Source organism: Sturnira hondurensis, unplaced genomic scaffold (assembly GCF_014824575.4).
Source record: "Sturnira hondurensis isolate 20B ecotype Veracruz unplaced genomic scaffold, ASM1482457v3 Scaffold0007401, whole genome shotgun sequence".
Lineage (NCBI taxonomy): Eukaryota > Metazoa > Chordata > Mammalia > Chiroptera > Phyllostomidae > Sturnira > Sturnira hondurensis.
The window spans coordinates 7,105,502-7,119,130 of NW_028080032.1; the positions used below are offsets into that span (position 1 = coordinate 7,105,502).

The following is a 13,629-nucleotide window of genomic DNA, read 5'->3' on the forward strand; positions in this document are numbered from 1 at the left end:
CAGTGATATCCCCATCCTCCCCTCCCCCCGGGGGAAAGGGAGGTGGACTGTTTATACACCTACTCCCATCAGTCTTTGGTCGAGGGCTGCCTGGAGGTGGTGAGAGTGTGTTCCAGTTTCCAGCCAGCACAAACAAAATCATTTACATGCTTTAGAGGAAGCCCTCAGGCCAAGAGATGTGCATTCTAGGCATAAAACACACTGAAGTAGCAAGTCCCAAGCAGTGAGGTGGGTGTCTATCCAGTCAACAGTGTGTCCCCCGCCACACCAAGGAAGCACCGCCATGTATGCGGCCCCTATGCTTGCCCTGACTAGAGTGTAAAGAATATAGGCTCTGGATTCGAATCCATACAGCTCTGTAGGATTCTTAGACTGTCTCTCAATTTGGATTTGGCTGGGGTTCTACCACAGTCAGATTGATATGAGAAGCAATATTGTGCCCTCCTTAGTGCGTCACATCAGAGGGCACATAGGGTCAGTAGAATTACTACTAGTGATCTTAACCTTGAGCTCTTGGTTAAGGTGGTGTCTACCAGGTTTCTCCACCTTTGCATTTTTCCTTTATAATTAATACATATGCTGGGGAGATATTTTGAGATTTTGTTTCACACCAAATTTTCACTCATTGATTGTAGTAACCCTCAGTGGCTCTTGCCTTCAACTGTTATTATTGTAGGGTTTGCCCAGTGGTGATTTTCTATTTCCTTCATTTTTAGACCTAGTTTTAAGTTCTTTTGCCTTTCAGTTTCTTCATCTGTAAATGGGGACAATAACTTTTCCTGCTAGAGAAAAAGAGCTGTGTTATATAAGAATCAAGGCACCCTTCCATCAGGAAAGCACAGAATCCTAAATGTGTACACATCAAAAAGAGTATCAAAATATATGAGGCAAAACCCAACAGAGTGGAAAGAAGAAACAGACAAATCCACAATTGCAAGTGGAGGCTTCCCACTTGCAGCAAATGATAAAACTATTAGAGAATCAACAAGGATGTAGCACTGAACAACGCCACCAACCAAAAGGACGTAATTGGCATATAAAAAATACTGCCCCCACCAATAGCAGAACATACTTTTTTCTCCCCAAGAACTCATAGAACATTCAACAAGATAAGCCATATTCTGGGCCATGAAACAAACCTTGACTAATTTAAAATAATTGACACAGAAAACAGTATGGCGATTACAAGAAGAAAAGGGGGAGAGATAAAAGAGGGTACAGTGGGGAATAAATGGTGACAGAAAGAGACTTTGGAGGGTGAACACACAATACAATATACAGATGATATATTATAGAAGCTTTGCGCAGTGGCAATATCATAGCCAATGAGGTTTATCCGAGGTGCGATTATTGCTATTATAGAATTGTACACTTAAAGCCTATACATTTTATTAACCAATGTCACCCAATAAATTCAATTAGAAAACTTTTAAATAACTGAAATCATACATAAAAGTATGTTCTCTGACCATAATGGGATAGGATTAGAGTTTAATAATGGAAAGACAACATGAAAATCTCTAAAATTTAAACGCTAAACAAACATCTCAGTAATCCTTCATCAACTAGGTCTCAAGGGAAACTTTTAAATTATGGTGACCCAAATTAAAATACAACATATCGAAACTGGTGAGATCAAATAAAGAGTGCTGGAAGGAAAATTTAAAGTACAAAAATGCCTACATTGAGAAAGAGAAAAAGCCTCAAATTAATAATCTAGGCTCATACTTCAAGAAACCAGGAATCAAGGACAGCCGAATAAATCCAAATCAAGCTGAAGACATGGAATAATAAAGATAAGAGCAACAATCAAATAAATTGAAAACAAGAGGCCAAGAGAGAAAAATCACTGAAACAAGAAGCTAATTCTTTGAAAAACGTAATAAAGTTTATAAACTTTTAGCAAAACTGATGAAGATAAGAAGGGAAAAGACAAATATAACCAATATCGAGAATAAGATATCACTTCATTCCTAAAGCCATTAAAAGGATGATAAGTGACTACTAGGAAAGCTTTACACTCAGAAATTTGATGAATTCAAAGAAATGGACCGATTTCAACCTGCCAAACTACCAAATTTTAATGAAGATGAAATAGATAATCTGAGTAATCCTATAATCATTATAGATATTGAAACTATAACATAAAACTCCAGGGGGAAAAATTTCTAAGTCCAGATGGGAATTCTAACAAACACTTGAAGAAAAATTAGCCCCAAATTTTATACAATCTCTTTCAGAAAATAGAAGTGGGAACATTTTCCAATTCACTTTATGAGGTCAATATTACCCTGATGCCAAAACCAGACAAAGACTATATTCACTGCAAGAAAGAAATAAATAAAGGAAAAGTTATATGATAAATAAATTTGGACATGTAATGTACAACATGGTGACTACAGTTAATAGTACTATATTGTGTATCTGGGAAGTTGCTGAGAGAGTAGATTTAAAAAATTCACCCATACAAAAGATTGTAACTATGTGAGGTGATAGATGTGTTATAGCCTTATTGTGGTAATCACTTTGCAATATATATATATGTGTGTGTGTGTGTGTGTGTGTGTGTGTATCTATATATGTATATATGTATATTATATATATGATACCCTATATGTGTGTGCTACTATATACATTGTGTGTATATATATACACACACAGTGCTACTATATACATTGCATATATATACATATATATGTATGTATGTATATACATATATGTATGTGTATTGTATATATATAGTGTATATATATACACATATATACAATATATATGTGTGTATATGTTGTGTATATACATATATTGTATATATATACAATATATGTTATGCATATATTGTATATATACAATATATGTATATATATGCATATGTGTATATATGTGTGTATATATGTGTATGTGTATATATGTATATATACAATACTGTGTTTGTATACAATACATGTGTATATATAATACATGTGTATATATACAATATATACACATATATTGTGTATATATACATGTATGTGTGTATATATACACACAATGCTATTATATACATTGTGTGTATATATATACACACACACGTGTGTATGTAAAATCACTGTTTTATACCTTAAACTTATGAATTCTTATATGACAATTATATCTCAATAAAGCTGGAACAAAATAAAATAAAATATACATGGAAAGGTCCAGACCCTAGAATTGATAAAACAAATATGTAGAAGAAGAAGAAAAAGGTAAAAGGAATTGATCTACCCAATGTAGAGAATTATTATATGGCTGTAGTAATCAAGACTTCTTGGCATTGGCAAAAGGATGGACACGTAAATCAGTGGAACAGAACAGAGAACTCAGAACAGATCCACACGAATATGCCCAGCTGATGTTTTACAAAAGTGCAAAAGCAACCTAATGAAAGAAGGATAGACTTCTCAACAAATAGTGCTGGAATAATTAGGTATCCAAAAGCAAAAACAAAACCCCAACCGAAATATTATACTTTAAACAAAAATTAATTCACAATGAGTCATGAATTTAGAGTTCCAGCCAAGATGGAGGTATAGGTAGAAACCCTTCGCTTCCTCACACAACCAAAAGTAGAGTAACAACCAATCTAAAATCGATAAACAACCAGAAGTGCTGGAAAACCAAACTGCATGGAACTTCGACAAACAAGGAACTAAAGAAACAGTCAACCAGACTAACCAGACCAGTAAAGTGAAAGGATGGAGAGAACCTGCAGCAAGACAGTGGACCTGAGGGCAGGGCAGGTTGAAAGGACCCAAGGCGAAGCTGCGGGCCATGCGGGTAGGGCTGGCGGAATGGGAAAAGGAGACTCAGAGCTGACTGTGGACTAGGCGGGGAAGGAGGGTGGGTTGCAGCAGTGGGAGAAACTGCCAGTCTTACACGAGGGTTCACTGGAAAGTGGGGCCAGAGCCCAGCAGGCAAGCTGCATTGTTCCTTCTCTGGCCCCTCCCCCACAGACAGCTCCCAGGGCAGCAAAGAGGGTTGCCTTTCCCTGGTGAATACCTAAGGCCCCTCCCCCTTAGAACTTAACAGGTGTGTCAAGACAAAGAAACAAGGCCCAGATGAAAGAACAGAGCAAAAAAACTCCAGAAAGAGGGCTAAGCAATGAGGAGATAGACAACCTCTCTGATAATCAAAATGCTCACAGAACTGATTGGGCTTGGTCACAAAATGAAAGAACAAATGAAGGCTACCCAAAGTGTAACAAAGCAAAATATTCAGGGAACCAACAGTGACAAGGAGGAAACCAGGACTCACAGCAAGGATTTAAACCAGAAGGAAGAAATAAACATTCAACCAGAACAGAATGAAGAAACAAAATTTCAAAAAAATAAGGAGAGGCTTAGGAACCTCTGGGACAACTTTAAATGTTCCAATATCCAAATTATAAGGGTGCCAGAAGGAGAAGAACAACAGCAAGAAATTGAAAACTTATTTGAAAACATAATGAAGGAGAACTTCCCCAATCTGGTGAAGGAAATAGACTTCTAGGAAGTCCAGGAAGCTCAGAGAGTCCCAAAGAAGTTGGACCCAAGGAAGCACACACCAAGGCACATCACATTAGCCAGAATTAAAAATGGAAAGAGAATCTTAAAAGTAGCAAGAGAAAAAGAGACAGTTACCTATAAAGGAGTGCCCATAAGACTGTCAGATGATTTTTCGAAAGAAACCTTACAGGCAAGAAGGGTCTGGAAAGACATATCCAAAGTCATGAAAGGCAAGGGCCTACATCTAAGATTACTCTATCCAGAAAAGCTATCATTTAGAATGGAAGGGCAGATAAAGTGCTTCCCAGAGAAGGTCAAGTTAAAGGAATTCGTCATCACCAAGCCCTTATTATATGAAATATTAAAGGGACTTATCTAAGAAATTGAAGAAGATCAAAACTATGAACAGTAAAATGATGACAAACTCACAACTATCAACAAATGAACCAAAACAAAGAAAAAGAAAAACAATGAAAACAAAAGCTAAGCAAACAACTAGAACAGGAACAGAATCAGAGAAATGGACATCACATGGAGGGTTCCGTGCGGGGGAGGAGGGAAAGAATAGGGGGAAAGAGTCCAGAGAAAAAGAAGCGTAATTGGTAAGCATAAAATAGATGGGGAGAGGTCAAAAGTGGTATAGGAAACAGAGAATTCAAAGAACTTACATGTACAGCCTATGGACATGAATGAAGGCAGGAGAATGCTGGAGGTTTAGGGGTACAAGGTGAAGAGGAGGTAAGGGGGGGAAAATTGGGAAAACTGTAATAGCATAATCAATAAAATATACTTTAAAAACCAAAATGAGTCATGGACTTACATGTAAAATGTAAAATTTCAGGAAAAAAAAACTTAAGAGAAAATCTTCAGGACCTAAGACTAGGTAAAGAGTTCTTGAACTTGTCACCAAAAAACACAATCCACAAAAAAAAATTTTTTGATAAATTGGACTTCATCAAAATTAAAAACCTTTGCTCTGGGAAAGGCCCCTTAAGAGCATGAAAAGAAAAGCCATAGTTAATATACAGGTGAGTCTGAAAAGAAAAGAGTCGATGAAAAGAAAAAGATTGGAACAATATTTTTAAACCACGTATTCAACGGAAGACTAGTGCCTGGAGTATACAAAGAACTCTCAAAATTCAACAGTAAAAAAATATATATTCAAAAAGAATGTGCAGAATATCTGACCAAACATTTCACCAAAGAGGATATACAGAAGGCATATAACTACATAAAAAAAAAGTTCAACATCATTATCCATTAGGAATACACAAAGTAAAACTATAATGAGATATCACTACACACCTATCAGAATAGCTAAAATTAAGTGTGACAATACCAAATGCTGACAAGAATACAGAGTATCTGGACTACTCACACTCTCTTGGCGGGAATGTAAAACGGTACAGCCACTGTAGGAAGCAGTTTGGCAGTTTCTTATAAAACTAAACATAGCCCTGGCTGGTGTAGCTCAGTGGATTGAGCACGGGTCTGCGAACCACACAATCGTGGTTCGATTCCCAGTCAGGGCACTTGCCTGGGTTGCAGGCCAGTCCCCAGCAGGGGACTCACGAGAGGCAACCATACATTGATATTTCTCTCCTTCCCTTCCCCTCTAAAGATAAATAAATAAAATATTTAAAAAACCACCCTAAACATGAAGTTCCGTGTGGCTCAGCAATTATACTCCTGGGCATTATAATTTCCCAGGTAACTATATCCCAGGGAAAGTATATTTTTCACAAAAGCCTGCACCCAAACGTTCATCACTATTGTATTGTTTTGACTATGCATGATAGTGAAAACTGGAAACAATCCAGATGTCCTTCAATGTGTGAATAGTTAGATAAACTGTGGGGCCTCCATACCACAGACTACTACTCAGCAATAAAAAGGAACAAACTATTAATACATGGAACAGCTGGGATGAATCTCCAGGGGATTATGCTGTGTAAATAAAGCAAATCCCCAAAGGCTACAAACTGTACTATTAACTTTATGTATCATTATTGAAATGACAAAGTTATGTAAATGGAAAATCTATTAGTAGCTGCCGGGAATTAGGGACAGACAACGTGGGGGAGGGGAGCTGGGATGGGTGTGATTATGAAAAAGCAGCCCAAGGGATTCTTGTGGTGATCAAACTCTCCTGTATATATTTTTTATTTTAAAAGATTTTATTTATTTATCTTTAGAGGGGAAGGGAAGGAGAGAAGGAGAGAAATATCAATGTATGGTTGCCTTCCGTGAGTGCCCTACTGGGAACTGGCCTGCAACTCAGGCATGTGCCCTGACTGGGAATCGAACCACGATTGTGTGGTTCGCAGGTCTGCTCTCAATCCACTGAGCTACACCAGCCAGGAAACTCTCCTGTATATTAACTATGGTGGTGATTACATGAATCTACTTATGTGATAAATTATACAAAACTGAATATACACATGTGCCTGCAAAACTGGAGAAAACTGAGTGAGATTGGTATATGGTACGAATGTCAATTTCCCGGCTCTGATACTGTGCTACAGTTATACAAGATGTTACTGGGGGAAATAGGGTGAAAGATACAAGGATCTTTCTGTGCTATCACAACTTTATGTAGATCTACAATTATTTCAACATTAAGAGCTAATTTTAAAGAAAGACCACTAGAAAAAAAAAGCTAGAAGAATGTATGTGCAGACAATATAACATGTTTGAGGGAACACTTTTGATTGAGAGCAAGCATTCACTCACACCTACATGAGAATAAACCCCCAAACTAGGTAGTGAGGAGAGCTGCACGCTGCTGGATGTCTGAGAAAAAAAGAAGCTCTACATCTTGCCTTCTCCCCCCATATCAGTGTGGGACCCCCAAGTGCAGAGAGAATCCTCAGTAGGGCTCAGGGTGGCAATAAGACCGCCCACGAGAGATGGCTGTGGGCACATGGGAAGCTGAGCCAGGACTGTCAGGGTTCCTAAAGTCCAGCAAAGTATGGGAGTAATAGAATGAGTTGCATACCTCTGTGAATAGCCTAGAAAATCTGGAGTGTTATAGATAATCCACCATGTCCCCCTGGCCCATCACAAAACCTTAGAACACCCTGTAAATCAAGAGGGTCGCAGGAGTTGGCTGAGAGACACCCAGGCCCCAAGGAATCACTCAGTCAAGGATAAGAGTTGTGCTAGCAAGGGCTCTTGTAAACTGATCACCAAAAACAAGGTCAAAAGAGCACATCTCCTATGATGCTGAGGCAAATGGTGATGATGCAGACCAGATGCCATCTGCCAATGCCTCCCAGAAACTCAGCTGACAACGGACTGACATCAATGCAATGAAGTTCACAATAGAAATTATATTGGCTTCCTTCCCTTTCCTGTCTCACTGCTTCATTCACCTAACTGGTGTTTCCTGGGACCATCTCCCACATCAACTACTTGCATTTGGATTATCTCAGAATCTGCTTTGGGCAACAACTAAAAACAAGAGCAGTGGTAATTGTTGGCCAGTGTCTCAATCCAAATGCATTGTGTTAAATGAAATAAGCCAGACTCCAAAGATTTCATACAGTATGATTCCATTCATATGACTTTATAGAAAAAGTAGAACTACAAGATAAAAAATAGATCACTGGTGACCAGGGCTTAAGGATTTCACTACAAAGGAGTAGCATGAGAGCATTTTTTTAGGGAAATGGAACTGTTCTGTAGCATGATTGTGGAGGTAGTTACATGACGATACAATTTTCACAACCCATAGAACTATATATCATAATTTTCACAGAGGCGCAGATAGCCTTAAAGACCCGTGGGCCCACTGTGTCCATCCTTGACATTTGCAGAGGATGAGCCTCAGGTCCAGGGAGGAAAAGAGACTCTCCTATGTCCCACAGCTAGTTCGAGACCAAGCCAGGAGTGCATGCCACGCCTCAACAGTATTAGGCTAGTGCTGTCCCCAACAATAAGTAGGATCTCTGTCATTTAGCCAGTTTGCCTCAAAGCCTGTGCCTATGAGAAAAAGCTGTTATGGCACATGGATGTGGTAGTGCCACATGGTAGTGCCCATCGTGGTGATGGCAGGCCTCATCATATCTCTGTCTTGAGCGTGTCTGCTGCAGCCCTCCTAGATTCACGCCACATCAGCCTCCTGGAGAGTCCCACGCCTCGGCCTGGGTTGGTTCCCCTGCTTCCTGCCTCCTGTGTCCTTTTTCTTCGGTTTTCTCCCTCGGCTTGGAGAAGTACTTTCTTCAGTTACTTCCAAGAAAAGGAAGCATGAGATTGTGCACATCTGAAGTTGTTTTATTCTACTGGTCTCTTGATTGATAGTGTGGGTGGGGATAGAATTCTAGGTTGGAAACAATTTCCCCTTAAAATTTCGAAGGTATTACTCTAGTGTTATCCCTTACAGTGTTGCTTGAACAGTTTTAGCAGAGAGAAGTGTGAAGCCAGTTTGATCCTGAGACTGGGTGTAAAACTGGCTTTTTTCCTTACTCGTGGAATCTTCTTGTCTCCAGGGTTCTGACATTTCACACGGACATACACCTTGGTTGGGCCTATTTTTACCCACTGAACTAGGCACAGGATGGGCCCCATCAATGTGAAAATTCGTTTATGCAGTTTGAGGAATTTTTCTTGAGTTATCTCACGGATGATCTGCTCCCCTCCTTCTGGAATGCCTGTTGTTCAGATGTTAAACCATCTGGACTAGTCCTCCCACATTCCTCTTTCTTTCCTATTTTTTTCATTGCCTTGTCTTTCGGGCCTATTTTTTTGGGAGATAACCCAGGCTTTATTTCCCAAGCCATCTGAGTTTTTAATTTCTGCCATCATGTTTGTTTTCATATTTTAAAAGTGTATTCCTAGATTCTGTCTTCTAAAATAGCCTCTTATCCTTTTGCATAGGTAGAGTATCGTCTCTTATCCTTGAGAATAAGTCTTGGTTCCTTCCAGGCTGCTTTGTTCTGTTTCTTTTGATTCTTGCTTGGAGAGTTTATTTTATTTTATTCTTAGTTTTGTTTATTCTCTGTCTTCCGTGCTAGCAGTTTTCCTCAGGTGTGTGGTAATTTGTGGCAGATTTTATTGATACCCTGCCACGACCCTCAGCAGCTGTGGGTGCTGGTTGCTAATGAACCACAGTTGCCCCTTTTCTCTAGAGCAGTGCTTTTCAGCCTTTTACATCTCATGGCACACAAACTAATTACTAAAATTCTGCAGCACACCAAAAAAAATGTTGGGTCTTTTGCCAATCAGACAAAAGATAGGTATAATATTGATTGATTTATAAAAATAGTAACTATCTCTCATATTTTTATCCAATATGACTTTTTTCAAAAATCAGGTCACTAGTCACATGCAACTTCATTGTGCAGTGTGACCAATAAGATGCAACTCCATTATGTAACCTATATATTTATGGTTCAAGACAGGGCATTCACACAGGAGGGCTACTGCGGTGTTGGCTGTTTTTGTTTGTTTGTTTGAAAAGTTAAGGAAAAAGAGGTCAGTGCCCTGACTAAATGGTCAGGTATTGCATGTTTTAAAAATTCTTGTGGCATACTGGTTGAAAATCGCTGCTCTAGAGAATTGACTTCAGCCAGGAGCTGCCTTGTCTGGGAGGTTATGGCCACCTGCCTGGCAGGCCACAGACAATGATTAATTGATATGTGAATACACGCATTAAGAAGCCCTCTTGCATCAAGGTGAGATCAGTTCTGTAATGCAGTGCACACTCCAGGGTTCTCTGTGGGATGACACTGAGGCTAGACTCCAGCTAAGACCGCACCCTTGCTCTTAGCTCCTTTAACTGCCACTTCTAGAGAAGCCAGACGTCAGGGAGGCGGTCTTTTCCGGAGAGACCACTTTCAATTAGTCACATGCACCAGAATTGCCACCTCAGCCTCTGTTTATAGGGAACCTAAGACATCATCTTTAGCTGTCTGCTCTTTTTTAAAAATATATTTTACTGATTATTCCCCTCTGCCCTGCACACCCCCTCCCACCCACATTCCCCACCTTCAGTTCATGTCCATGGGTCATACTTATAAGTTCTTTGGCTTCTACATTTCCTATATGATTCTTAACCTCCCCCTACTTTCTACAATATTTAGCCTACAATTTATACTACTTATTCTCTGTACCTTTCCCCACTCTCTCCCCCTCCTACTCCCTCACTGATAACCCTCCATGTGATCTCCATTTCTGTGATTCTGTTCCTGTTCTAGTTGTTTGCTTAGTTTGTTTTTGTTTTAGGTTCAGTTGTTGATAGTTGTGAGTTTGTTGTCATTTTACTGTTCATCGTTTTGATTCTCTTTTTCTTAGATAAGTCCCCTTAACATTTCATATAATGAGGGCTTGGTGATGATGAATTCCTCTTAACTTGGCCTTATCTGGGAAGCACTTTATCTGCCCTTCCATTCTATTGCTTTTCTGTCTTCTTCAATTTCGACTTATTGAATTTCTCAATTTTGGCCATATCGTGTTTATCAGACATGGTTGCTGAGGAAGCCGAGGGAGGCACACGAATGAGAAAAGAGTCCAATCTACTCAGTGACTGCTGCCGAATACCCTTCCATTCTAAATGGTAGCTTTGCTGGATAAAGTAATCTTGGATGTAGGTCCTTGCCTTTCATGACTTCAAACAGTTCTTTCCAGCCCCTTCTTGTCTGTAAGGTTTCTTTTGAGAAATCAGCTGACAGTCTGATGGGCACTCCTTTGTAGGTAACTGTCTCTTTTTCTCTTGCTGCTTTTGAGATTCTCTCCTTATCTTTCATCTTGGGTAATGTAATTATGATGTGCCTTGGTGTGCGCTTCCTTGCATCCAGCTTCTTTGGGACCCTGAGCTTCCTGAACTTCCTGGAAATCTATTTCCAGGAAGCTAGATTGGGGAAGTTCTCCTTCATCATGTTTTCAAATAAGTTTTCAATTTCTTGCTGTTGTTCTTCTCCTTCTGGCACCCCTATGATTTGGATGTTGGAACATTTAAAGATGTCGTGGAGGTTCCTAAGCCTCTCTTCATTTTTTTTTGAATTCTTGTTTCTTCATTTTGTTCTGGTTGAATGTTTATTCCTTCCTTCTGGTTTAAATCCTTGATTTGAGTCATGGTTTTCTTCCCATCACTGTTGGTTTCCTGTACATTTTTTTATTTCACTTAGTGTAACCCTCATTTTTTTCCCTCTGATTTGCAACCATATTCAACCAATTCTGTGATCATCTGGACTACCAGTGTTTCGAGCTGTGCATCTGATAAGTTGGCTATCTCTTTGTCGCTTAGTTGTGTTTTTTCTGGAGCTTCGATCTGTTCTTTCATTCCAGCCATTTTTTTTTTTTTGGTCTCGGTGAACCTGTTACATAGTAAGGGGCAGACGCTTAGGTGGTTACCAGGGTAGGGCAACCCATGTCACTGTGTTGTGATGACGTATGTTGGGGAGGGGTCCGAGAGAGAGAGCAGTATCATTTGTTCTGCTCTCTGCCAGTTTTCAGTCACTTCCCCCACTACCCACAAATTGGGCCCTTCTGGTGCTGATTCCCGGGTGGGTGGGTTTGTGTACATTCTAGGACCCTGTGGGTCTCTCCAACAATTCTCCTGTGAGGCTGGAAGTTTCTCCTGCTGCTGAAACCCTCACAGGTTTTTATAGTCAAAGGCTTTGAGGCTATTTTTCCCCCGCACTGGAACCCTGGGTTGTGTGCTCTATCTCGCTCCCCAGTTGTTCCTCCTGGTTTATCTGCACGCAAATGTGGGACTACATCTTGCACGATCCCACAAACCAGGGTTGTGGGACCACCCAGTCCAAAATCTACCATCTTGCCAGGTCCACCAGCCACCGCCTTGCCTGCCCCAGTCCTCCAGCCGCTGCCTTGCCGTGAGTCCTCTCCACCCTGGCTGCTCGCCTCTGCCCCTCCTACCAGTCTGATTGAATGTTTCTTCTTTAAAGCTTTTTGGTTGTCGGACCTCCATACAGTTAGATTTTCTGTCAGTTCTGGTTGGTTTTTGTTTTTAAATTTGTTGTTGTCCTTCTTTTGATTGGGCAAGGAGGCACAGTGTGGCTACCTACGCCTCCATCTTGGCCAGAAGTCATAGATGGCTGCTCTTGATTAAGGGGGAAGTTTATTGAAAGCCCTGAGTTTGGGAGTCAGACTTTTCAACTCAGAGATTTACTGTCGGGAGATATGGGTGTGGTCATTTATTGGAAAGGCCAGTGCCAATATTCTCAGTTCTTTCCTTTAGGGTCTGGTCAGAGTACCAGAGATGAGGGGTGGAGTGTGGCTGCCAGTGATTTGGAAAGTGAGCAGCAAAGAAAGCTGAGGATCCCGGCCTGCAGTGAGCAAATGTTCACTTAATGCCCCTTTTTTTTCACATAAAACCTTTGTCCTCAGCTGTGCCTGGTGTCCTCAGCCCAGAGACCCTCTGTTTTACCCCCTCCAGACTGTATCTCCAGCCTTCTGCCTGGTGGGACAGGGACCCAGCAGCATGAAGGGTGTGAGAGAAGGACTAGAACTTTAACTGCTTCCCCGTCACCTTTCACCCAGTTCTCCTGAGTTTGGCTTGCTCCGTTCCAGAAATATCTAAGACTGCCAATTCCTTTTTTTTTTTAATTTTTAGTATTTTACCATGAAAGTAAGTCTGTTCTTAGGTTTCTGTGCGTTTCAACCTTCTTGGGACTGCTAAATCAATTACCAGTGACCCATCTGTTTTCCAGCTCCCAAAATTCTTTTTGCTATTGTCTCTTCTGTTCTCTCTGCCTTCATAAGTTTGCGTCTTTTTAAAAATCTCTGTATAGTAGTTTTAATGGGTTTCAGGAGAGAGCAAAAAGAGATGTGTGGATTCAATTCACCATCTTAACCCAGGAAGAAAAACCTCTGCTCGTGTTAAGAAGATATTTCCTCCTAGCATTCCCCTCTGTGAGCCCCTTTGGAGTACAGACCAGTGGGAAATTCAGGTAAAGAAGCCAGAGGCCTGTGATGGAACCTGTGTCTCTGGATGGAGGATACTCTCCCCTACAGGGCTCAAGCTTCTTCCCCTAATCTTGGCCTTTGCTCACCTCTGAGGGCACAAAGGGCTGAGTCCAGATTATGACCAAGTAGGTTAGAAGGGCAAAAAGCCAAGACAAATCATGGAAGCCTGCCTAGAGGAGGTGCTGCAATATTGGGAGAA

At 40.5% G+C, this 13,629-nt stretch overlaps 1 pseudogene; it reads left to right on the forward strand.

The window, feature by feature from the left end:
- Positions 1-1,296: 1,296 nt before the first annotated feature.
- Positions 1,297-1,460, forward strand: LOC118990948 (uncharacterized; annotated as a pseudogene).
- The last annotated feature ends 12,169 nt before the right edge of the window (positions 1,461-13,629 follow it).